Here is a 24013-nt window from a genome sequence, read left to right on the forward strand (position 1 = left end):
AAAACGTAAGTGCATAATAACATCATCCTTCAATAAACTTTGTTCTTGTTGCAAAATGGTTGATGTTTTACTGACAATTAAATAGAAACATACAACAAGTTTTGTCAAATACTTTTTTCAAAATATACAAATAGTGTTTATCATATTTGATCACAATGAAAAAACAAAGCTAAGAATGTTATTTAAAAGGAAAAAAGGAAATGTTACCATTAAACTAAATACCTCCAAAATCTTGACATAAAAATTAATGTACTATGAAATTTCTTATGGGCAGTTTTAAAATTGTTCCTTAATTTATTTCATGTGGTAACAGATATATGCACAAAACCTCTCATGCAAAAAACAAAAAAGAAAACTGCTCAAAAAGTAGTTCTTGAACTAATTTTATACTTACTGGAACAAACTATATATTCGTACATTTTGATAAAAAATAAATCTAAAATCGAAGTAATAACAAATACCTGAAATCATTATGTCATAAATCAACCAGAAAAAAACACTAAAAGTCCCAGTCTCTAGCTTCGAAAATCCTTTTACGTCAATGCCAAGTTATTCGTGAATACTGCTTTTTTTCTAAATTCTTCAAACACTTTACCAGAAAGCAAAGTTTTTGTGGACAATATGTACGCATTGTTCGGCGATCGTTGAGGACAATAGGTATTCATATCGTTGGATTACTGCACCATCTTGTTGCATTGTCGATTTTGCCTTTCTTTGCTTCTATAAGAATCGTCAAAGGAGACAGAATTGTATAGCGCTATTGTTATTAGTTAATCATGTTGCTTTTGTAAAATCCTGCCACCGTAATACATTGTTTTGTTGTTAAAGTAATGAAGTTTATTGTAACATTTTGTAGCAGATATCCTTATCATTTTTTTTCTCTCTGTACTCAGAGAACTATTTCATATCTTCAGATTTCACTGAAGTAGAGAAAAGGTCTGGTGGTTAAGGTGTTTGCTGCTCAACCCGGAGGTCGTGGGTTCGAGCACAACTGGAGTCACGACCATGCCTTCTGTATGACACCAGTACCGGTTTTTAGAGCATTTGAAATACGGACTAGACATTTTCTAAAATCACAAGAATTTTTTTGTAAATATGTGTAAAATATATATAGAAATTTAAAAAAAAAAATGAAAATGAAAAAAAAACACTGTAAAATACATTGCTACAAAATCTTTGCAGTAATACCTAATTCAACTTTAATACAGTTTTGGAAATAGAAAAAAAAATAAGGGTAGAATATAATGCTATATAATGTTATACAACAATACTTCTTATTTACTTTCTATTGATACTTCAAGGCTAAAGTTACATTTTCTGTATAACCTGTCAATGAATCTTCTACAAACAACTGCTTTTATGCTAAATTTGCTTTTTATATATTCTACTGCAAATCTCTTGCAATGTAACAATATACAGAAGAAATAAATCTGTTAGAAGGTATAAATCTTCCGTCTCAACAAAAAAAATGATACTTGTATTTCACAGTATGTATTAACTTCCCGAGATCAAAAATGAGAATATTTTTCAAACAATGTTTATGCTAAGCTCAATTTATTCATCACAGTGAGGCAATGGAATAGAAAACATTGGAGCAATGCAACATCACTGTTGATTTCATATTACAAAACGATCAGAAATAAATCAAACGGAATATAATTCAAGTTGCTAAGGTAGGTTTGTACCAGAAAAACAACATCAAAGGAACACAAATATAATTCAAACACTTTGTTATTCAAATAATTTATAGTCAGATTGCAATGCTGATTTTGCCGATTTCAAAAAAAGTTTTAACTTCTGTCTTTGCTCCTCTTTCATTGTATATCGGAAATATTCTGTTTGTTTGTTTGCAATGAGTTTTGAGCCTTCAGTTATGTTATGGCACGAAGTTAACCTAACCAGTTTTCCTGGATTGTGTACCAATGCTAACCTGTTCTCCATGAGTAACTGATAACTTCCCCATGTGAGTCAAAGGTGGAGGAAGATATTTTTCAGACACAATGTCTTTTATCAGTCGTCAAGGAGAACAAATGCCTCACTTGGGATTGAACACACAATCCTGCAATCCATAGATCTGCGCTCTCCCTATTGAGCTTAGCAGGCGGATACCATTATGCGGAAATGAGGTGCATCAGGTATATCATGCTTAAATAATTGCAAAGAACTTAGGAATAAAATCCCTGGAGTCATGGGTTTTACAAGATTCGCAAATAATCATGATTTGTATAAATTTATATTTACAGTCAAGTGCAAACTTCGAAGAGCTAAAAGGTAGTACAGTCGAAACTCGGTATCTCGAATTTCAAGGGACCGTGCTTTTTATTTCGAGATAACCGAAATTTGAGTTAAGAGGAGGGACGTATATTGACGAAATGATGAAAACAAGAGGACCATGATGGTCCTGAATCGCTCACCTCTTCCCACATGACCCAGTTTTGAGTATGACGTCGTTTTTTTCTATTATTTGACATAGTGACCTAGTTTTTCAGCTCATGTGACCCAGTTTTGAACTTGACCTAGATATTATCAAGATAAAAATTCTGACCAATTTTCATGAAGATCCATTGAAATATATGGTCTCTAGAGAGGTCAAAAGATTTTAATAATTTTAGACCTACTGACCTAGTTTTTGACCGCAGTTGACCCAGTTTCAAACTTGACCTAGATATCATCAAGATGAACAATCAGACCAACTTTCATACAGATGCCATGAAAAGTATGGCCTCTAGAGAGGTCACAAGGTTTTTTTATTATTTGACCTACTGACCTAGTTTTTTATGGCACGTGACACAGTTTCAAACTTGACCTAGATATCATCAAGGTGAACATTCTGACCAATTCTTATGGAGACCCATTCACAAGTATGGTCTCTAGAGAGGTCACAAGGTTTTTCTATTTTTAGACCTAATGACCTAGTTTTTGACCGCACATGACCCTGTTTCAAACTTGACCTAGATATCATCAAGATGAACATTCAGACCAATTTTCATACAGATCCCATGAAAAATATGGCCTTTAAAGAGGTCACAAGGTTTTTCTATTATTTGACCTACTGACCTAGTTTTTGAAGGCACGTGACCCACTTTCAAACTTGACCTAGATATCATCAAGATGAACATTCAGACCAATTTTCATACAGATCCCATGAAAAATATGGCCTTTAGAGAGGTCACAAGGTTTTTCTATTATTTGACCTACTGACCTAGTTTTTGATGGCACGTGACACACTTTCAAACTTGACCTAGATATCATCAAGGTGAACATTCTGACCAATTTTCATGAAGATCTCATGAAATATATGGCCTCTAGAGAGGTCACAAGGTTTTTCTATTTTTAGACCTACTGACCTAGTTTTTGACCGCACATGACCCAGTTTCGAACTTTATCTAGATATTATCAAGATGAACATTCAGACCAACTTTCATACAGATCCCATGAAAAATATGGCCTCTAGAGAGGTCACAAGGTTTTTCTATTATTTGACCTACTGACCTAGTTTTTGATGGCACGTGACCCAGTTTCGAACTTGACCTAGATATTATCAAGGTGAACGTTCTGACCAATTTTCATGAAGATCTTGTGAAATATATGGCCTCTAGAGAGGTCACAAGGTTTTTCTATTTTTAGACCTACTGACCTAGTTTTTGATGGCACGTGACCCAGTTTCGAACTTGACCTAGATATCATCAAGATGAACATTCTGACCAAGTTTCATGAAGATCTTGTGAAATATATGGCCTCTAGAGAGGTCACAAGGTTTTTCTATTTTTAGACCTACTGACCTAGTTTTTGAAGGCACGTGACCCAGTTTCGAACTTGACCTAGATATCATCAAGATGAACATTCTGACCAACTTTCATAAAGATCCCATGAAAAATGTGACCTCTAGAGTGGTCACAAGCAAAAGTTTACGGACGGACGGACGACGGACACCACGCGATCACAAAAGCTCACCTTGTCACCTTGTGACAGGTGAGCTAAAAAGTTGGATCCAACACATTTTTTAATCTCCAGCTATTTGGGAACACTATAAGTATAGTATACCTTGCAATAAATCTTTTAAGGCGATACACAAAATGGTTATAAATTTTATTACACTTTGCATTTTATTTTTAACATAATCAGAGCTCCCGAAGGATTGATAGCATTTCGACCTGGCATTTTGAACGGATGGTCCTTTCTCCAAAGAAGCTATTTTTATACAGTCTCATCGCGATTACCTCTAATTAATCTTTATGAAAGATCCCAACTGTTCAAACTAATTAATTATTTAGTTTAAATTTTAAGCAATTTTCATAACGTCACAAAAACAAATGACCGCTGATTAAAAGAAATCTAATGGCACATGCAAACAGGTATGACATCATTTCACTTTGATATTCGCAGCACCTTTGATATGTCGGCATCACGGCGTTCTGGCAAGGCAATAAACATGGACATGTGTTAGAAACCAGCCACATTCACAATGACATGTGTTAAACTTTATCGCATATTTTTCTCACTTCGACTTACCGAGGTTACAATGCACTTGAATTTTATTGACGGGACTGGAAAACTCTTTCGACACATCCGAAGTCTCGGTAAGTCAAATTTTGACGTAACTGGAGTCGAATTACATATATAAAGAAGGAAATTTGACGGGACTTGAAAATTTCTTCGACTTAAGCCGAATTTCGAGGTAAACGAGTTTGAGATACCGAGTTTCGACTGTATTTATTCACAGGTTAAATTATCTGAAATCAATTAATTTCATAAACACTAAATTTAGTGGTTTTGGTCATAAAGATACAACTTCATGGAATTCCATATTTTAACATAAAATAAATGTACGGTGTTCCTTTAGGGCCAGCACCTGCTCCCTGTGAACGCGAAGGTACAATGTTGAAGCGCGACAGTACAATGGTGAAGTGCGACAGTGCGATGGTGATAACACGGCAGTACGATGGTGAGAGTCCGTCGTACACCGTATAAATGGGAGTTTTACTTGTTTGTTTTTTTATTATCAAATTTGGTGGATCCACTCATCTATGGAATCTGTGAAAAAATTGATGATTTCACAGTACACCACAATTGTTAAAAATGCAAGGAGAGGTGGTCTCTGTTCACATGTGGTCTTCTAAACATAGGTCGAAATGTATCAGTTAACACATTCATCAAAATCATGACTACAGACTTCATTGAAAAACAATCTTATTAAAGTACACTTCATTGAAAAACAATCTTATTAAAGTACAAATAGCTTAGCAGGAAAACAAATCCATCTTCGATAATATAAAGTAGCTTTTCGATCATGAACAAACAAATTAAGCACTTCATTATTTGCCACATCCGGATCTGTTAAAACATCAACAAAATATGAATAATCATGTCTTAGAACTCAGTGTTGTAATATTTTCTGGTCCTTTGAAATCATGGAGATCAGTGTTAAAGCATTCTCCTTTAAGTCTGAGCTAGGAGGCATGAGAGGCTGATGCACAGTTCATTACCTCTCATGAACAGACTCAGTCAAACTTAGTCTGCCGCACTGCTGCTTGGTTGCGTTCTTTGCTTCCAATGAATTTTCTATAAGATTTTATCTTTTTAAACATAAGCCTAGTCGCTTCCAATGATATAAATTTTGTATACTGAAATGGACAAACTTTTGAAATCTGTTCTTGCTTAACCTTGAAATCTAACTACAATGTAGTAAAACCCTTACCCTGCTTAATTTCTATAATGAACTTGTCCATCTTTCAATTTGGACAGTACCATTAACTGTTAAAAGGGGTGCTTACCAAAAAGGTACTGACTGAATGGGAACAGTGCAGACCATGATCAGCCTGCATGGATGTGCAGGCTGATCTTGGTCTGCATTGGTCACAAAGGCAGAATCACTTGCCGCCAGCAGGCTAAAGGTTAAAGCAATTGGTTATTATTATACTGCACCATAATAACAAAATTCAATCATTTGTACGACACAGCAAATCACTTGGGTAAAACCTCAAATTTCCTGCATATTTATTGAACTTTTTATTTCTGTTAAAATCCATTACCTAAGACTGCAGACTGGAAAAGAGGAAAATTAATACTGTCTAATTCTTATTTAGAATAAGAAAGAGGTAAAGGATGTTTTAAGTATAAGCATACACAATTAATATCCTGACTGACAGAATAAAATTTCTATTGCTAGTATAAATTAAAATTAGAAATTTTTTGATTTTGCAGAATTTAATGCTCCGCTGTATATTAATTCCTATCCCCAGCAACAAGCCCTGATCTTGAATGCTAATATGGAAAGTGGGTCTCCAGAACAAGAAAAGTACCACTTTAAACGCTAACATTTTTTTTTGAAAATTAGTTGAAATAAATGAATTCAAAGTAAAAAATATTGTACAAAGTGTAAATGTAACTCCATCTGCTATTGCAAGAAAGTGATTTGCAGATACAGTGCAAAAGTTTCTTTCACAAGCTGTCAACTAAATTACTGAAAATTGAGACATTATTGCCTGTCAGGTTTATCATTTCTGAATTTATTGCCAATAAAAACATCATACATCATATTATCATATAATATGTCTATGCTTCTGAAATGTTATTGATATATATCAGAATGTATCTATTTTGACTCCCTTGTGAAGAGTTTTGTATGGAACTGTTCTATATTGGTAAAGATGCTGGAATCACTAGTTTAAACCCCACACTGGGGCTATGCCAGGCTTACATGAGACATCCATATCAAGACTTTTCTCAATCAGTAAGATTTTGTTAAAAATCAAGTTTAAAAAAAAAAGTATAAACTCAAAGTCTATGTCATTCTGAGATATGTTTTTTAGTGAAATGTAGGCATTAATTACATAGGTTGAAAGAACATTAAAGAATGTTTTAAAGAAAGCTGAACCTCTAAAAGTAGCCATTTAATACTGCAAAACATGAGGACATGCCAACTTTTGATAGAAATCCAACCAATGGCTTTGGAGAACTTTTTTTCTGGAGGACTCCAGGAAACAGCAGCTGATTCTAAAGTCCAAGAAGCCAAGGGTAATCTATGCCAACTTGGTGTGGTACTGATCATTGGACTGAAATCCTACCAGTGGTTTTGGAAAACTTATTTATGCAGACTAAGCCTAATTGAAACTCTTCAGTCAGCAAGTTTCTTCTGTTTGGTCCATGACAAACTAATAATACACATGCATTTATTTTCATCAGGTTTCGAGACACATTGATTCAGTTTATGTCCTATGGCAACCTGACTGCTTCTGATAGTGAAAGAAGAGCCAATGTGCCCCACCAGTCATAGTGTCAGGTATGGGCAGACACCTGGGTAGAAATGCCCTTCTGTAAGCCAGATAGATGGCTTCCACCCATAAAGAATTCTACACCCCAAATGGTTGTGAACCTGCATCGGCGAGAGGCAAGTGATTCAAAGTCAGAAAACTTGTATGATATGGTAAAATTATAAAAGGACAGATAATGAAATGTAATAAAGAACAGACTGCTGAAACCTCAAACTCCAGTAGGTTCAAGGTTTGTCTCCTTAAAGGCTAAGTGATACTTTGCTTTTCTTGGATGCCTACAAAAGTGATATAATTCACATTAAACTTTCATACTAACTGAGCTAAACAATTTAGACAGTATAAAAATACAGTAAAACAAGGATCACTTAAAGGAGATTAGAAAAATGTTATCTGGAGTTTTGAGCGATCCAAACACAAAAAATATATAGAAAAACTATATACCCCCTCTTCTTTGAAGGGGGGCATAAAAATGGCACAGGCCTACATAAATTGCCCAAGTCAGCCATGAAGCTCGAGCCATCAATGCTCAAGCGAGTTGTGTTTCACTGTATATCAAAGGCCACTTTTGTATAAAAGCCCTGCCTTGAATGGTCATCCTTGTTTCATCCCATTTACCTACAAATTGTACAGATTTCATTGGTAATAAGAGATCACCTGTTAAAAAAAGACCACTTTTTTAAATTTCCGAAAGATGGTCTTGAATCAACAGGTCTGACTGTAAACAAGCCGATACATATAAAACTACAACAGATAAAATATATGTAAGGTTTTTAACCTTTCACGGCACAGATGCCGCAACTCTTCGCCACAACAATAGCTGTCAAAACTTCAGTGATGCATCAACTTCCCTGCTATATTAAGATTTATAGACTGATTGGCAGTTAATTTTGAATTAATCCTTTGAAAAGTCACTCGATTGTAACTGGGTATTAAAATAGATTGGATAGCCTATAAACTTCTGCTTGATTTGCCACATACTATAGAATGGCACCTTGGTTATGAATTTTTTATTCTTTCCAAAGAAATTGAAATTTCTTTTTATGTGTTATTTTTTCGACAGTGAAGAAACAATTTCAATTGAAACTCCTTCACAAGATTAAGCATTCCTCTATTCTAAGTTATAAAATGCAGGTCTCATCAACTTTGGGAGGTGTTAAACCACTCAAGAAGAAAACGAAGAAGATTCAACAACCAATGAGAATATTCCTCCCCTCACAGTAGAATATCTCGATAGACGACAATGGTTTTAATGACATTGATGAAAAATCCGAAATTTACTGAAACTGAAGGAGGATAACCATCATGATTTTACCATATAATTGCAAAACTAAAGTTTTTTCTTAATAAGATCAACAGTTACCATAAAAGTCCTCAGAGAGGTGGGGGGGGGGGGGGGGGGCAAACCCTGCACGTACCTCCACTAAATTGTAAAAGATACATTTACTGCAACCATAAAATGGAAGTCTTATTTATTTTGACAGATTGTTTTACTCATTGCCACTTCACTTAAAACTTGTATTATATATGTACTAATAATATCAGTATTACTTGGAAAAGCTCATCCCTGTAATGCCTGTTTTTGGAAATTTAAATCAGCTCGCCATTATTGCTCAAAAACTGGCCTGGGAACAAGCTGAGGTGTATCTGCTTAAAGTTTTCAAAGGGGTCCCAAACCTGCCCCTTCTATCACAAATTCCTGGATCTGTCCATAGTTACCAGCTATTACCTGGTTTTTGGTAACTAGTGTGATAACAATAAACAATTGTTGCCCTAGAATTAATTATAAGTTTGTAAGTACTACATAATTTTTATACACTTACAACCTATCAAAATGCTGCTGCTGATGATGATGATGAAAATGATGATGAATCTTAGACAGTAAAATAATGATAATGGTGGTTAACCTTTACTCTGCTAAATTTCTAAAATGGACTGGTCCATCATTCGATTTGGGAAATACCATTTATTATTCGGACGGGTGTTCACTGCAAATTTACTGACTGAAAAGCAAACAGTGCAGACCATGATTAGCCTGCACGGACTGGTCTGCACTGGTCGCAAAGGCAGAATCACTTGCTGCCAGCTGGCTGAAGGTAAAATATTTAGATGGTTAGGCTGATTATTTCTAGCATCAGTGTTTTAGGATACAAATATGTCAGTTATATTTCAATAAACCTTTGTCTATAGTTAACCTTTTGAAAGTTAGCCTTTTGATACCAAAACAATTACTAATCATTGTGCAAAATGCAGCAGTCAAGCAGTTTAATTAATATAAACATGTTTAACCCTTACCCTGCTAAATTCTTATAATGAACTTGTCCATCTTTCAATTGAAAGATGGACAGTACCATTAATTGTTAAAAGGAAAATAAACTGACTGAATGGCGAATAGTGCAGATCTTGATCAGACTGCATGGATGTGCAGGCTGATCATGTTCTACAATGGTCGCAAAGGCAGAATCAATATGCGAATTTAACAAGAGTGCACCATATTTCAGAAAATATTTTCAGTTTATTTACTGAAAGATCACTGTCAGTACAAATAGTGCAGGTGTGTTTTTTTAAATGTTTATATTTATCCATTCAACTACATGTAAATGTTTTCCTAATTTATTTGTACAATGTTTTTATCCACATATTGTGATCAGTGATTATTTGTTTAACAATGGATATTTCAGATCTACTGTCAAATCAACAATATTTTGTCATTACGGACTTTTTTCTACTTACAAACCTTCTAGGTTGCATATCAAGAACTTTAAGAAGTAACAAAGACAGAAGCAACTGAAAACGTCTATAATGTGACTTCACTTTTTAATCCCCTATGCAATTTGATTCCAATATTCATCAAGCAAGTTGCTATCTTCCAAATTTTTCCTTTCAACTAATTTTTCTCTCCATTTTTTGAAAATAAAAATACATAATTAACTCCTACCTTATTCCCTTTCACTGCACTGCCAAAGCTACATCAAAGCCTCAAAGATACTGCCTCGATGGACTTGTATTATTTTTTCTAGTATCCAATCAAATGTATCACCACAGACTGAAACGGGGGCTTCTCCGCATCTCCTTCTGTACCCTATTAAAATACAACAATAACAAATATTTCACTTTTATTGAGGTTTACCGAACATTAACAGGCCATAATACGTTGTTACGGGTATATGAAGAAAATGCGATAGCATCTATACATAATAATAACAACAGCGTCTTCAAATCGTGCATGGATGCCGAGCCTTGTACTTTTTTCTTCGTATTATAATTTGTTAGCCTATTTTAGCCTATTTAAACCGTAAGTATCTTGTTGGCACGTAAAATAGAGCGTCGCAAGTATTAGCAATTTTCTCACCCACTACAATAAAATATTATTTTATTCGCACAACATCGGAATATTGATTGAGATAAATATAATTATCATTCAAAAATTGTTCGTCTGACGGAAAGACAGCACAAATACTTTCAATTAACTTCGTCTCTATAACTTATAATAAAACGTAAAGGTGAATTATAACAAATTTCACATTCAATAATTGAATACAATAGCATTAAAACTTATACATTTCACCAAACGGGAGGTTCCACAAAAGATGAATTGATTTTTGTTATTAAATCTATTTTTTTGTTATTATTAAAAGGATACTTGTTGCGCCGGTATTGTTAATCGTAAAAATTACAATATTTAGGATTCACTGCACGGAGACTGATTAGCATACAAATAACATTTTCAAGATATCTTTTCATACATAAAGGTTAAACTTTAATATGCTTCTGCCACTCAAAATAGCCCCATGTCTTCAAAATATGAAAATGTGATATTTTCATACTGTTAACCGTATACAACATTCTGTGATGTTAGATGAAATAAGGCATGTTTAATAATGAAAATATATTCAAAAGCAAAGCCACTCAGAGTCGGGTCATCTTTAAATTAACATCCAAAAATATTTTTTCTTCTAACAACTTTTTAATTTAAGTTACAAAGGTATATATGAATTAAAAGTTGCCAGTTTAATCCAGATAAGGCATATATTGACCAGAATTATTTGAAAAAATGACACTATGTTTGAAGTCATTCATCTTCCGCCTCCGATTAAAGCAGAGAAGTTGTCAGTTATTGGCAGAGATCATACCAGTTTGGGTAAAGAATCCAGGACAGGGCAGTCATGACAAAATAGAAATGAGCTGCGCCATGAGAAAACCAACATAGTGGGTTTGCGACCAGCATGGATCCAGACCAGCCTGCGCAGAATGGATCCTGACCAGACTGCGCGCATCTGCGCAATCTGGTCAGGATCCATGCTGTTCGCTTTCAAAGTCTATTGCAATTAAAGAAACTGTTAGCAAACAGCATGGATCCTGACCAGACTGTGCAGGCTGTATCCTGACCAGACTGCGCGCATCTGCGCAGTCTGGTCAGGATCCATGCTGTTCGCTTTCAAAGTCTATTGCAATTAAAGAAACTGTTAGCAAACAGCATGGATCCTGACCAGACTGCGCAGGCTGGTCTGGATCCATGCAGGTTGCAAAACTCACTATGTTGGTTTTCTCATGGCGTGGCTCAAATATGGTTGAACAATGCCATAAAACCTGAAATCTAACAAACATCAAAATCCTATTCAAAAATATCAAATGTTATAGAAATCAGACACAGTGTTTCAGGGGCCATTTGACGTCTGGTCTCTTGTTCATAAAATTTAGCCAAGTTTGATATTGAAACTTTGACAGCAAATTTTACTAGAACTTCAATATTAAATTCCAGCTGAGACTGACTGTCAGTACTAAATAGTCACTTAGAAATAGTGTGGCATTGGTCTGTTGATGCATCAAGTGTGCTGTGTGATGTGTGCTTGTCACCTTCCGCCGATACTAGCCATCTGGTGAAAAAGAAGCCAAGTGCGTAAGTCCTTCCTGCCAGTACATAGCCTCTCTGCAGACAAGCCCTTTTGCAGTGCCACCCAGATGGCGCCACACAGTAACTGAACACCTTGCAGCCTCAGGCAGAACTGCAGAGGAGGTCTGCCCCAAGACATGTGGCATGCCAGGCCCACTGGTATGTGGACACGCTCTGATGCCTACGAACAGACCCCCAGCTATGGGACAAATAGTCCCTGTGTTCCCATGGTAGAGTATGAGCTCTGAACTAAGGGTGAGGTAACCCCAACAGAAACCTTGAGAGTTGAAGACAGAGGTGCTGGGCCTATGGCACTCTCTAAAACCACAGCACTCTGCAATATCGCTATGACTACACTAAGAAATAGTTTCTACTGTACCATGTTATTTAGATATTAATGACAAGTTTCATTATCAAACCAAACTCGACTGTGCCAGAAAATATTTTGTTCACATAAGGCCAGGCAACAGCACAATATATTTGGTTTTCAGTACAGATAGAATTTGACCACAATCCCTAAAATTACTTACCAATACAATGGTATTAGCAAGAAGTCTAGGAACCAGCAGGGACAGAATTGGACCACAATCCCTAAATTCCTTACCATTACAATGGTATTAGCAAGAGGTCCAGGAACCAGCAAGGACAGAACTTGACCACAATCCCTAAATCCCTTACCATTACAATGGTATTAGCAAGAGGTCCAGGAACCAGCAAGGACAGAACTTGACCACAATCCCTAAATTCCTTACCATTACAATGGTATTAGCAAGAGGTCCAGGAACCAGCAAGGACAGAACTTGACCGCAATCCCTTACCATTACAATGGTATTAGCAAAGAGGTCCAGGAACCAGCAGGGACAGAACTTGACCACAATCCCCAATATTCCTTACCATTACAACAATATTAGCAAGAGGTCCAGGAACCAGCAAGGCCAGAACTTGACCACAATCCCTAATATTCCTTACCATTACAACAATATTAGCAAGAGGTCCAGGAACCAGCAGGGACAGAACTTGACTACAATCTAAAATTCCTTACCACTACAACGGTATTAGCAGCCAACTACATTCAGTCCAAGCAACTTCAGTTGTAAGATGTTATCTTATAAATTTGCAATAAAATCTAAAACAAGACTGTTGAAAACTACCACATTTATGCCATTTTCTTCCCTTTTTCAATTTCAACTTCCTTAAATTTCAATAGAAAGATAAAAGCATATGCTCAATTGTAATGAACTCGAGTTTTTTGACAATCAAGATAATCCTGCGTCATAGATGGGGACATAAACTTCCAGTTTCACGTTTTTGTACTATGTACTTTAACCCTTATCCTGCTAAATTTCTATAATGAACTTGTCCATCTTTCAATTTAGACAGTACCATTAACTGTTAAAAGGGGTGATTACCAAAATGATACTGACTAAATGGCGAACAGTGCAGATCATGAATTGCAGGCTGATCATGATCTACACTGGTAGCAATTTGCAGGATCAATCGTGTCCAGCATGATAAGGGTTAGTAGAGACAAACAGATACCCAGTGGCTTGAATACCTAAAATCATCGGACAGAGAGCTACCGAAAGCTCACACTCAAAACATCCCAGTGTTTTGTCAAGTCTTTAACTTTTGCATAGAATTTGTTTGGGAGGTTGGGGGTTGCTTATAAGACATGTATAATTATGATTATAATATTATAATATCTTGGTCAAATGTTTGACACCACATGAATTATTTCTATAAAGACACTGATTTAGGAACTGGTCACCCTGTGAAATATCGTTATTCACACAACTGATGAAAAACCACAACTGTGTCATTGTTAATTATATCAAATATGAAATGCGATATTCAACTAGTAAAATGAAGTTTGAAGCCTTTTTCAGAGAATTTTTGCAGAGAAAACTAGAAATGTGTCCATGGGACACAGATGCCCCCATTACATGACATTAGTCAGGGGCCAGAACTCCTACAATACTGAATGAATCCGGATGCGAAACCCCAGGTGTACAACTACACATGCTGACCAACATTCCTGTAAACTTTGGTGATTCTAGGTCAAATACTTTTGGGGCTATGCACGACACAACATTAAAATGACCAATTTTTTACTAAGTCAGGGGCCATAACTCCTACATGACTGGATGAATCCGGACGCGAAACCCCAGGTGCACAACTACACATGCTGACCAACATGCCTGTAAAGTTTTGTGACTCTAGGTCATATACTTTTGGAGCTAGGCACGACACAACATTAAAATGACCAATTTTTACAAAGTCAGGGGCCATAACTGCTACATGACTGAATGAATCCGGACGCGAAACCCCAGGTGCACAACTACACATGCTGACCAACATTCCTGTAAACTTTGGTGATTCTAGGTCAAATACTTTTGGAGCTATGCGCGACACAACATTAAAATGACCAATTTTTTACTAAGTCAGGGGCCATAACTCCTACATGTCTGGATTAATCCGGACGCAAAACCCCAGGTGCACAACTACACATGCTGACCAACATGCCTGTAAAGTTTTGTGACTCTAGGTCATATATTTTTGGAGCTAGGCACGACACAACATTAAAATGACCAATTTTTACAAAGTCATGGGCCATAACTTCTACACGACTGAATGAATCCGGACGCGAAACCCCAGGTGCACAACTACACATGCTGACCAACATTCCTGTAAAGTTTTGTGACTCTACGTCAAATACTTTCAGAGCTACGCGCGACACAACATTTTCGGAAGGACGGACGGACAGACGGACGGACGGAAGGACGGACGGACAAGAGCAAATCTATATGCCCCCCCCCCCAAAGTGGGGGCATAAAAATTCTAACAACTGCATAAACTAGAAATGTGTCCATGGGACACAGATGCCCCCACTACATGACATTAAAATGACAATTTTTTCCCAGGTCAGGGGCCGTAACTCCTACAATACTGAATGAATCCGGACGCAAAACCCCAGGTGCACAACTGCACATGCTGACCAACATTCCTGTAAACTTTGGTGACTCTAGGTCAAATACTTTTGGAGCTACACGCAACACAACATTAAAATGACCAATTTTTAACTAAGTCAGGGGGCCATAACTCCTACACGACTGAATGAATCTGGACGCAAAACCCCAGGTGCACAACTGCACATGCTGACCAACATTCCTGTAAACTTTGGTGACTCTAGGTCAAATACTTTTGGAGCTACGCACGACACAACATTAAAAAGACCAATTTTTAACTAAGTCAGGGGCTATAACTCCTACATGACTGAATGAATCCAGATGCGAAACCCCAGGTGCACAACTGCACATGCTGACCAACATTCCTGTAAAGTTTTGTGACTCTACGTCAAATACTTTTGGAGCTAGGTGCGACACAACATTAAAATGACAATTTTTTACTAAGTCAGGGGCCATAACTCCTACATGACTGGATGAATCCGGATGCGAAACCCCAGGTGCACAACTACACATGCTGACCAACATTCCTGTAAAGTTTTGTGACTCTATGTCATATACTTTTGGAGCTAGGCGCAACACAACACTAAAATGACCAATTTTTACAAAGTCAGGGGCCGTAATTTCTACATGACTGAATGAATCCAGACGCGAAACCCCAGGTGCACAACTACACATGCTGACCAACATTCGTGTAAAGTTTTGTGATTCTACGTCAAATACTTTTGGAGCTAGGTGCGACACAACATTCTCAGAAGGACGGATGGACAAGAGCAAATCTATATGCCCTCCCCCCCAAAAAGTGGGGGCATAAACAACATGCACATCAATAAAGTCTACAATGTAAAATTAAGGCTTCAAAATGCAAAATGTGTGTGTGTGTGTGTGCGTGCGTGCGTGTTCGGGTTTAACATCTTTCTCAACAATTTTTCAGTCATATGAACGACGGTGTCTACTTGTAGCAATGAGCACAATGCCCAACTTTATAGTGCTGCCTCACTGGAATATCAGGCCGTAGACACATGGCATGATACCCCACCCAGTCACATTATACTGACACCGGGCTGACCAGTCCTAGCACTATCCCCTTAATGCTGAGTGCCAAAATTTGTGCTCTGTCACTGTTAAACTATTACAGACTTAAATGAAAATTTGTATGAATCTGCACTTATCAGCTTAAGATATCTCGGCAAAATTTCATCTAGCTATACTATAAACAAACTAATGGGAAATTGAATTCTGCCATTCGTGAAGTCAGTGTCTACAGCCCTGGTCTTTTTTATTTTTGGCACAAGACACCACTGGCCTTAAGCATTGCAAAGAATTAATATAAATTCTTATTTTCATCAGACTTCTCGAACAATAAATCTCTAATGCATTTTGCATAATAGTTTAGTTTTTTTGAAGTTTAAGCACCCACTTTACTTTGATCTAAGGCCTTTGGTATTAAACTTTCTTTATTTCACTTAAAACAGCTTCTTGATGGTGTAAATTTGTTTCCTCAATAATTCATGATTGCTAATGAAATGTTTAATCACTTATGAAATATGAATTTTATCAGCTTATACCAGGTAACTTCAAAATCTTCACACAGTTCTGTAAATACAAATGTGAGAAAGTATTTATCGCCTTAAAATAATTACAGACACCGCCTTAAAAAATGACAGACAAAGTCACTAAAACTTATAATAAATGGTATGTTATATAATACCCTAGAATACCAATTAAAATGCAATGCATGCATTTATATATTCATAACCTTCCCGTGCATTCTAGCATGAAGTCTATAAGAAGATCCTTTGGAAGCATAGAACACAATCAAAGCAATGTTGCTTTTTAAGTTGTGCCTTTTTACAGATATAAATGGCATGGTGACAATACAACAATGTAAAGATTACAAATTCTTCACATAAACACTTCCAAGTGGCAAAAATAAAACTTTAAAATAAACCCTAAAATGTGTTCACTTAACAAACATCCTTTCCAAACAAGCTGTCAATATATAAAGTATACTGAAAACTAGAGCTATCACTAAAGGAAATTAACACCCAACATGCCGCTTTGATATAAGGAAAGTAAACTGTTGTGATATGACCTTGGACCTTCAAGTGTGACCTTAACCTTGGACATTGTTACCTGGGTTGTATACTTTGCAAGTTGTCTTGATAAGGTTAACAAATGATGATAATTTTGTGAAGATCCTTCCAATGGTTAAGAAGATATGGAGCCGACACAAATTGAAGCTATTAGATTTTTGACAACTAAGTGTGACCTTGACCGTAAACCTATTTACCTGGATTACGCGAACTGAATGACATCTTAATGAGGTAAACAAATGATGTTAGTTTTATGAAAATCTTCCAAGCGGTTTAGAAGACATGAAGTGAACACAAACTTAAGCTATTTGACCACTGAATTCCAAGTGTGATCTTCACCTTGAACCTAGTGACCTGACTTGTACACTCTGCACATTGTCTCGGTGAGGTATACGATTGATGTTAGTTTTGATAAACTCTTCCAAGCCGTTTAGACAATACAGAGTAGGAAAGAATTAGAGCTACTTGACCTTTGACCTCCAAATGTGACCTTGACTTTACACTTAGTGACTTGAGTTGTGCACTCTGCATGTTGCCTTGATGAGGATAACAACTGATGCTAGTTAAGTAGTTTTATGAAAAATTTCGAAGCAGATAAAATGGAAGGATAGACATAATTATGGACCAAGCAACATGTGACTTCAAATATAGTCCCCATATACTTTGTATCTAGGGGTACAAAAATAAAAGATTTGTAACCAAAAGAATATGGCCCATTAAATTTCTTCTCTTTTAAGATGGATGCCTGCTTACATAGACATATGAACGGACTGATGAAAATCTATAATCCCATGCCAACAATATGATAAGAGATTTTTTTACCTAAAATTATGACACTAAGGTTGTGTTGTACTGACTAATTTCTAAACGTAACAGAAAAGAACTTAATTTACAATGAACTAAATGCATCTATAACCTAACATTTGTTCTCTTCTCATTTCTTTTCTATCTAAGATTTTAATAAATTCCTGCATTAAAAACAACATTAAAACAGATTGCTGCCTGTAACCTGTGACAAACACATTTTAAAATAATCTAAAAAAATGCACTCTTTTCTTTAAATTCCACAAGTAAATCAAAAAAAAGAAGTACATACGACACGATCTTGAGTAGATAATCCTGCGGTGCTCAAATAATTGGCTTAAAAACTAAAAATTGGATTTACATGTCATTCTCAAAACGAGCCCGATGCCAGAATTAAAATCATTTCATATCTCGTTTTATAACAAACACTTTTAATAAATACTACACAATGGCATTAACGTAACTGATATCACAAAACTAAACATGGCCCTTTGTACGATTATCTTTAGCAAAACAAAAGATTTTAAGTATTGAATCGCGACTCTTGAAAAGTAAACATAAGTTTTAACAATACATTTAAGATAAAAGCCCGACCAACATCACCATGGTTGAAATGGCATTTCGTTGTTAGACCCATTTCTTAATATCAGTCTCTATAAACGTTAAGGTAAACAATACCCCCAGATTTGTTAACTTCAACAATAGACTTAATTGTAGCCCAGATTTCAGATGTCTTATCAAAAATATGGTGACAAAGACCACTTTAGGAATTTCGGTTTTAGCAAAATCTTATTTGAGACAAGATAGTATTTTTCAAACTGATCTTAAAATCGCAGGTAAATATCTGTGAGGAAACACTTCAAAAAAATGTTAAAATGTTACTGTGGATGTGACATCGCAAAAAAATTATATGAGCACGTCTGCGTGAGATATTGCCATAAATGAACATATACAGTATATGTGTGTCTGTGAGAAAATGTCATAAATGTTTACATGTGAATGTCTGTAATGATTACATGAGTATGTCTGTGAGATAATGCCATAAAAGATTATATGTATATGTCTATAATGATTATTATGAGTAAGTCATAAATGATTATATGTGTAAGTCAAAGTAAGATATTGCCATAAATGGTTATATGTGTATTTTTGTGAAATGATATGTGTACGTCTGTGAGATAATGCCATAATTGATTAAATGTCTATGTCGTGAGATAATGACATAAATTACTAAATGTGTATATCAGTGCGAGATGTTGCCATAAATTATTATATGTAGGTCTGTGAGATAATGTGATAAAAAATTATAGTTGTATCTCTGTCTGCATGAGATAATGCTATAAATAATGTGTATGACTGTGAAATAATGCCTATGATAATTATATGAGAATGTCTAAGAAATACATGTCATGCTACATCCATGTATGAATATGAAGGAATATTTTAACTATTCACATGTGTACATTTATGATGTAATACAAACAGCTTTATTTATGCCATGCATGTATGAGATATAATATAGTTATATGTGCATACATAATATAGCACTGTTAAGATTTATAAATGCTGAACAGCTTTATATTTGCAGTCATGAAAGATAATACAGTGACTTTTACCTGTTCATATATCATTTGATTTAAGAAATAATTTATAGCAAAACAGTGCTTTATCACTATTTATACACGATGGGCGTAATAATTTCATGAGGACACAGCCCAAGTGAAATTATTTCGGACGACGTAAAACTGCCTGAGTATATAAATAGTGATAAAGCACTCTTTTGCTATAAATTATTTCGATTCTAATATGTTCTTTATTGTAAAATGTACATCAAATATGATGGAACTGTTTCTTCGCACAAGCATGGCGCCAGTAGTAGGTATTTGTTAAAACACGCCAGGACCGGAAACGGTAATACGTCTTACGGCAGAATTCAGTTCGAGCGAAAATTATTGCGAATTATTCAGCAAAGCTAATAACTAATTCAGTATGTGTATAAATTGATCAAAAAATTTGTGCAATGTGACATTTCGTTTCAAACATGTTATTAAGTAAAATATTTCATGAAAATTAAAAGCGCTATTTCTTGATGCGTACATGGCGCTAAATATCACATTGACGTGACGTCAACATAACATCATTGTGATGATTAAAGCATTGTTAGCCATACTAGAATATCATTTAATGTGAGATAATACTGTACAGTATATGTACATATGATTATGTGAGATCAAGATTGCATGTATAGGAGATAATACTGTACAGTATAATTATATGTACATATGATTATGTGAGATCAAGATTGCATGTATAGGAGATAATACTGTACAGTTTACATCATGCATGTATGTGAGGTGATACTGTACAGTTTAATATGTGTATGTGAGATAATAATGTACAGTCCAAATGAGCATGTATGTGAGATAACTCTGTACAGTTTTATACTTGAATGTATGTGAGATAATACTGTCCAGTTTTATGTTCATGTTATGTTGCTTTTTTTTGCTGCATTTAACATCACCCTTACACAATTATCGGGCACATGGTGACATTCCAGCTTTTGATGGTGGAGGAAGACCCCAGGAGCCCCTCCGATAACAGGCAGGCACCTGGGTAGAACAAGTGACCTTCCGTAAGCCAACTGGATAGCTTTGTCAAGTAAAGAATTCTACAAGCCAGGCTTGAACCCACATCAGTGAGGGGCAAGTGATTCAAAGTCAGCCACCTTAACTATTCCCCTTGTTCATGTGAGATAATGCCATAAGTTTGATTTGAGCTTGTAAAAATATTCTGTACAGTTTCATATGTACATGTATGTGAGATAATATTGTACACTGTCATATGTACATGTATGTGAGAAAACACTTAACTTAACAAGAGCTGTCCGTAAGACAGCCAAGCTCGACTATTCGAAATATTGTCACAGAAGCAGGAAATTATTACCCAAAATGTTAAATATCAAATGAGTTTTAAGTTCGAAAGGGGACATAATTTGACCAAAATACATATCAGAGTTATGGGACTTGAGATGCTATCAACTAGTTTTATAACCCCGAAGAAACATGTTAAGTTTCAATTCAATATCTGCATTAGTTTTGGGGATAGTAACTTGCATGTAAAACTTTAACCAGAATTTTCTAAGTCCAAAAGGGGGCATAATTTGCTCAAAATACATGTTAAGAGTTATGGAACTTGACCCAGTGAGATTGGTAATTGACCTAGAAAAAGAATAAATAAGTTTCAAAGCTATATGCCTTTTGGTAATAGCTGTATGTACTTGCACGCAAAACTTTAACCAGGATTTTCCAAGTCCAAAAGGGGGCATAATTTGCCCAAAATACATGTCAGAGTTATGGGACTTGGTGCTATCAACTAGTTTTATAACCCCGAAGACACATGTGAAGTTTCAATTTAATATCTGTAGTAGTTTTGGAGATAGTTACTTGCATGTAAAACTTTAACCAGGATTTTCTAAGTCCAAAATGGGGCATAATTTGCCCAAAATACATGACAGAGTTATGGGACTTGACCCAGTGAGGTAGGTAATTGATGTAGAAAAAGAAAAAATAAGTTTCAAATCTATATGCCTTTAAGTAATAGCTGTATGTACTTGCACGCAAAACTTTAACCAGAATTTTCTAAGTCCAAAAGGGGGCATAATTTGGCCAAAATACATGTCAGAGTTATGGAACTTGACCCAGTGAGGTAGGTAATTGATCTAGAAAAAGAATAAATAAGTTTCAAAGCTATATGCCTTTTGGTAATAGCTGTATGTACTTGCACGCAAAACTTTAACCAGGATTTTCTAAGTCGAAAGGGGGCATAATTTGCCCAAAATACATGTCAGAGTTATGGGACTTGGTGTTATCAACTAGTTTTATAACCCCAAAGACACATGTGAAGTTTCAATTTAATATCTGTAGTAGTTTTGGAGATAGTAACTTGCATGTAAAACTTTAACCAGAATTTTCTAAGTCCAAAAGGGGGCATAATTTGCTCAAAATACATGTTAGAGTTATGGAACTTGACCCAGTGAGGTTGGTAATTGACTAGAAAAAGAATAAATCAGTTTCAAAGCTATATGCCTTTAAATGATAGCTGTATGTACTTGCATGCAAAAACTTAACCAAGGTGTGATGCCGACGCCAGGGTGAGTATAATAGCTATATTCTTCGAATAGTCGAGCTAAAAATTATTCAACTGTAAGCCTTGAGAATATGCAATACAAGACTTGTCTCCCAGCACTTGCTTTGTTATATTTTCTGATCATTTGGAATTATGGAGTCTATTCCATTTTTATATATGCAATAAGTTGTAGCTAAGCGTGGATGTTTTTATTGTTTCAAAGGGTCTTCGTATAGATTTTATTTGGTTTTGATCATTCTTCTCTAATTTCTTTGAAATCCCATAAGTAGTAGTGGAGAAGCAGTCTAGAAAAGTTTTATTCAAATTAACACTATCAAGACTAATTAAAACGGAAAATACCTTGGTACTGAACCTTTATACAAAATTTGATTGAAATCTAACTAGTAATTTCAGAATAGTAGACTTTTGTGACATAAGGACAAACAGACAGAGACAAGCAAGACAAAATTTATGTATTTCCTCATTTGTAGGGAGACAAAATAAAAAGAGAGACATAATAAAAATGATCAATAATCAATATATTTTATAGGTCTTAAGTACAAGAGCTAGTTTTTGCTAATTTCCTATTAGTGTTTGTATGCAGAAAAAAAAAACAGAGAAAAAAAAACAAACAAGTAAGAAGCATAAATCAAATTATATTACTTAGGAATGGCTCATCAAACAGATATATTTTAGATAAATATTGATATAAAAAATTTAGACTTTTTACGCCTATCTACCACTAAATACAACCAATTTCAAATTGTATTAAGTTATTTATTTGTATAAATGCTTCTGAATACACCCTTGATACATGCAAATGATATTAGATAATATTTATATGAAGATAAATAAAATCAAAAAGCGTTTAAAATTACATTTGTACAACGTCGAAAAATCAGGAAAAAATGTAAGATTTATAACTTGTTCAATTTCAAAATTGTATGATGAATGCATTATCATTCAAACTAAATAGGTCTAGTATTTTAAAATAATTATAGTTTCTACTAACAGGTACTTCTTGTATTTTGTAATAACAATGAAATTGTTCATGAACAGAAGTCATTTAAATGTTTTTTCTTTCTATTTTTAGCTCTGACGGCCCTCTAAAAAAGGAGTGTTGTTGTACTATTTAAACAAATCTGAGAGAGATCCATGTAAGGATGCTACAGACCAAATTTGGTGAAGATCTTTCTAGAGATGTATATTCTAAAGTATAAACTGAAGTGTAACAATTAAAAAAAAAGTTTCTTTTGTATTTTGTATTATATTCAAATTTTCTAATACTATAATTTTACCATACTTCTGCTTTTTTTTGTCTGCCTGCCATTGTTATTCTTCCTGCCTCAACTCTTGTAGAAGTCCTCACCTGAAGTTGGAAATGCATTTACAAATGTGCATTAAGTTCTTGAAATACAATCACTGTAATGAAACCTTACTGTTAAATATAAGTACAAGCATTATGATATTATCAATGATTAATGTTCACGGCTGTTTCTTTTGGCAGCCAAACTGAAGACTTTTTAAAACTGAATTACATTATTTCTAACTAATCAACCTGATATCTTTGTAATAAATGCTCCATTCCCTCCTCTTCAGCTTAATTTTTTTAACCATGCCAACTAAAACAAAGGGAGAATAATATTGATACTACATATTTATGAACATTCAAGAGTTATCTTGGGAAAAAAAGCCATTAAGCATGTTAAGACATTTTTCACTTTCAGGTTTAAAGAGATTTATAAACAGTATGAAAAAAATTTTATAGACCTAGAACACTGTTAGAAACATGTTTCATCGATTTTTATAAAATTTTGTAATTTTGTAAATTGTTGCAATTATAAAAGTATTCAAAGCTTT

The 24013-nt window shown here is 35.1% G+C and overlaps 1 protein-coding gene across 2 annotated transcripts in view; it reads right to left on the reverse strand.

The window, feature by feature from the left end:
- LOC123537036 (transcription factor Sox-5-like) overlaps window positions 1-23528 on the reverse strand; it is a 164471-nt gene extending 140943 nt beyond the window's left edge. Inside the window, exons 1-2 of one of the 2 annotated variants that reach the window (XM_053528988.1) lie at window positions 23452-23528; window positions 10210-10353 (exon numbers count right to left, since the gene is read on the reverse strand). The gene's annotated coding sequence lies outside the window, so the exon portion shown is untranslated. Of the gene's footprint in view, window positions 1-10209; window positions 10354-18320; window positions 18449-23451 lie in introns of those variants that run through there. The other variant, XM_053528989.1, reaches the window with a different exon arrangement.
- Between the last annotated feature and the right edge of the window lie 485 nt (window positions 23529-24013).

This window comes from Mercenaria mercenaria, chromosome 17 (assembly GCF_021730395.1).
Source record: "Mercenaria mercenaria strain notata chromosome 17, MADL_Memer_1, whole genome shotgun sequence".
Lineage (NCBI taxonomy): Eukaryota > Metazoa > Mollusca > Bivalvia > Venerida > Veneridae > Mercenaria > Mercenaria mercenaria.